General features: G+C 44.1%; 1 long non-coding RNA gene across 1 annotated transcript in view; it reads right to left on the bottom strand.

The window, feature by feature from the left end:
• LOC110325059 overlaps positions 1 to 3,156 on the bottom strand; it is a 16,001-nt gene extending 12,845 nt beyond the window's left edge. The window contains exon 1 of the long non-coding RNA XR_002380719.1: positions 3,081 to 3,156. This is a non-coding gene — a long non-coding RNA (uncharacterized LOC110325059). The remainder of the gene's footprint in view (positions 1 to 3,080) is intronic.
• Between the last annotated feature and the right edge of the window lie 849 nt (positions 3,157 to 4,005).

Below are 4,005 nucleotides of genomic sequence, written 5' to 3'. Positions count from 1 at the left end.
AGAGAGAGAGAGAGAGAGAGAGAGAGAGAGAGAGAGAGAGAGAGAGGAGGGAGAATGGGAGGGAGGGAAGGAGGGAGAGAGAGGAGGGAGAGAGAAAGAGAGAGGAGAGAGGAGGGAGGGAAAGAGGGAGGGAAGGAGAGAGAGAGAGGAGAGAGAGAGGGAGAGAGAGAGGGAGAGAGAGGGAGAGGAGAGAGAGAGAGAGAGAGAAGAGGGAGGGAGAGAGAGGTTGCCTATTTTCAACGTCCAGTTTTAGAAGTGTTTCTTTTCCATAGCCAATATTAAATACATAAATTAATTAAATAAATAAAATAAAATAGTAATTCCTTTATTCCATATAAACCACAGAGTTTAAGAACAGAAACTCCTCTTTTGTTACGTGAGACAGTCACGGCTTGCATAGGCGTGCCTGTCTCATTCGTAAGCACACATCATTTGGGATATTAATTCTAGTCCGTTTTACAACAGCTTAAAGCTCTTACCCCTTGCAGAAGAATCTGCTGATAAGAGTGGTGATTTACATGTTTAAATGGGAGCTCTTGAATCTTTTACTAAAAGCCACTGAGCACTTTCACTACCTGATGACGACTTTGAATCTGTAGGCACAGTCGCAGTACTCTGAACATACTGTGGTTGTTCCTGTGAGTTGTCCCACACCTTTGCCCATGCCTTTGTCATGTATAACCCGGGCTGATATAAGTGCTTTGAGTAGTGCTATAAGCAGCGATGCTATGATACATTTTTAAAAAACAAATGTACTTGATACATGGCAAGTTCTAACTATGTCACTAATTTGAAACATTAATTATTTAAGAGAAAATGGAAGAATAGATTGAAGGGAAACACAAAACCTCTGCCAAGTTTTGAGGAAACTCAATATAGAGTCTAGTCCTACATTACCATTTGGGTATTTTGTACTTGCTTTTGATACACTAAGGTTTGGTTTTCATCGTTGACTAAATGAACAAAACTATGCTCTTGCTAATACCCTCAGCTCCTTAACGCCATCCACTCTTCCATCTTGACCTACAATGAGTCCATACAGTTTTATCCCTGAGTGCTAAAGCATTGCCCGAGCAGGCTCCAGCACAGAGCCAGCTCTCTCACTTTCGATCCTCACACCCCTCAAAGGGTCTTTGGCATTACTCAGAAATTGTCTCCTCAGTAACCGTGTCTCCCCACCCAGCACGACTTCAATTTCAAACTTGCAAGTTTTACACCTCCCACCCTCTCATGCTTAACTGAATACCTCACTTCATGTTTCATTCAGAAAATAGAAAACACAGAATGAAAACTCCATCTGCCCACAACTAAATCTAGAAAACCCGGTTCACTTGCCTTTGTCACTGTTATGTTCCCACCTGCTACGATGGAGGCCAAGCTCTCTGCTGATGCTCTAAGCCCCATCGCTTCACTCTCAAGGACACCACACTTCCTGATGCTGCCTTCTGAATGGCTTCCTTTAGCCCCACCATCTTCATGAGGATGCAGACATGTCCATATACATCTTTTCTTAAAATGCCATCTTCCTTTAGCTTGACTTCCCCTTTTCAGCTGTGTAGATTTTTCTAGGTCTCTTCAGAGCCTCCTTTTATGAGTGCTTACATGGTCTTTGCTACCTGTGCCTCTTCCTCATCTACAGTCTCCATCCCTCAATGATCTGCTTTCGCCTTCTATGTCATTGAAGGTGGTAGCCTTATTGTTAGGTCAGCTAAACTCAGTCATATAGACCTAACTGGGGATAGCCCCTGCCCGAAAATCCAATTCATCAGCTCCATCTCCAATCCTTCAGCAAATGAGAATTTGGTTTCTAATTGAGGTTCCCATTCATAATTTGAGAGAGAGAAGAAAAGAAAAGAACATCACCTGTTAAGATTTTGTAATCTCGCATTTCCATGAACTCATCTAGAACACTGGAAAATAAGCATAAACAGATATTGGAACTAAATGTAAAGACACATCCTTGCAAATGTCTGCATCTTTGGCATTAGCAAGTATGGATCATGCTGATTTTAACCTTAGTGGGTTATATCAGTTAAATCTGATTCTTGAATCAAAGCAAAGATAATTCTGGTTAGACGGAGGCTTTAGTGCGTGCAGGCTGAGCAGCAGTCTGGGCCAGCAGATGCTGCCCCGAATCAGCCAGGTGCAGTGCCCATCTAAATGGTGTAGCCAACGTGTGGATTAGATTAAGTGGAAAATAATCTTTTCATCCTAATTAAGATTTGCCTCAAAACAAGCAGATCTTTAACATATGGAGTGAAAGTAATTGAATTTGAGGAACTCAAGAAATTGACAGAGCAACGTGTCAGCTGGCAGACAGAAATGGAGAGGATTTAGAGTCAAAATAACTTTCGAGTTTGGTAGAAATCTTCTAAAGAAGGATAAAAAAAATATCAAGAAATGTTTTGTTCGATTTTGAATGATTTCCATGAAAACACATTTGTTTTTCATTTTCAAAAAATAAATTTTTGTGTTTGAAGTTAACTGTTAGGTATTTGGAAAATTTACTTGTGAATTACATGAATCATCCCATTCTCTAATGGTGATGTTGGCTCAGCTTCTAATCTACATATTGAACTCATCCTTTTCTAACTCTTTCCATTGCTTCAAGCAGAATCCCAGACAGCAGCATCCTTTTACCTGAGCTATTGTGGTTGTACTCCAGTCTCCCTCTGATTTCCCCCAATTCCCCCACCCCCCCCCACTCCCGCCCCTGGAGTTTCCCTCTACACAGAAGAGAGAATGACCTTTTACATATGTAAATCAAATCATACCAGTCTCCTGCCTGAAATCCTACAGTGGTTCCCATAGCAATTATGTAAAATCCGCATTACTTTCCATGACTTGCAGGGACCCTGTGTAATCCCATTCCAACCATCTCTCATCATCTTCCCTTCAGACAATTATACTTTGTCTCTGTCCCAGTTCATGTTGTTTTTTTAGAGCATGCAAATTTTATTCCTTTTGCCCTGAAACCTTCCTCTTCCTTCTCCTACCTCCCTTCATACAGTACTTATGATCTCTTCAGAAAGGAGTCATTTTCCAAATCAGTTCAGAGCCTCCCTTTCTCATCTTCTTACCTTTTTCTCTTCATGTTAAATGTACTTATGGCAGATCTGTGGGGCCCATGAAAGGCAGCCTGTTTTGGTTGAATAAACTCTACAAGGGATGGAACAGTGAGCCACGTACCCAGAGACAGGTGCCTGACACCACAAAGCCCACAACTCCATAATTCTGTGACTATAAGTCACACAGGCAATGTCCCAAGCTTCTGGCATTCTGGCTAGACTCCACCCCCACAGATACCTGACTATAGCCAGGTATGCTCCTCCCCACAGGTACCTGGCAACAGCAAGATAGCCCAGCCCGCTATAAAAGTGGCTGCTTGGCCCCTCCTTACTTTCTTTAAGCTCTCCTCTTTCTTACTCTCATTTCTAACCCTCCTTCTCTCTTCCCCTTCCCCCTCTCTCCACGTGGCCATGGCCGGCCTCTCTCTCTTTCTACCTTTTCTCTTTCCCCTGCCTTTTTATAATAAAGCTCTAAAACCATAGACTGTATCTGCTCATCAAGGCCAGCTGTGCTTAAACAATGGGATAGGCTTTCCCCTAAAGGGCCACATCTAACCTCCCAATGGAAGGCCTTCCTGCGCTCCAACCACGGACCAGACCAAGAACTCTCGCCTGCCTGGGAACCACCCAGAGCCCCCACTCTCTCTGCCTTCTCCTCCCTTCAGCCCCAGGGATGACTGAGCTGCCTCCAGGGCCTCCACTTTGTTCTCAGACCTTCCGAGGTGTCCAGCGGTGTCTGGGATGCCCAAGACTGAGAACCTGTTATCGCTGGCCTCCATGAGGCCCAGAGACCTCGGGCTGCCTCTTGTCCAACCCCTGAGGTCTGGGTCCGTATCTTCCCACAGCCAGACACCCACTTGGGGCTGAGTAGAAAGGGTGAGGCAGTCCTCCCACATCCACCTGCACAGAGCACAGGAACTCTGGTGGGATACAGGTT

The sequence above is a fragment of the Mus pahari genome, chromosome 8 (genome assembly GCF_900095145.1).
Source record: "Mus pahari chromosome 8, PAHARI_EIJ_v1.1, whole genome shotgun sequence".
In the NCBI taxonomy this organism is placed as follows: domain Eukaryota; kingdom Metazoa; phylum Chordata; class Mammalia; order Rodentia; family Muridae; genus Mus; species Mus pahari.
This window is presented reverse-complemented; position numbering and strand designations above follow the sequence as displayed.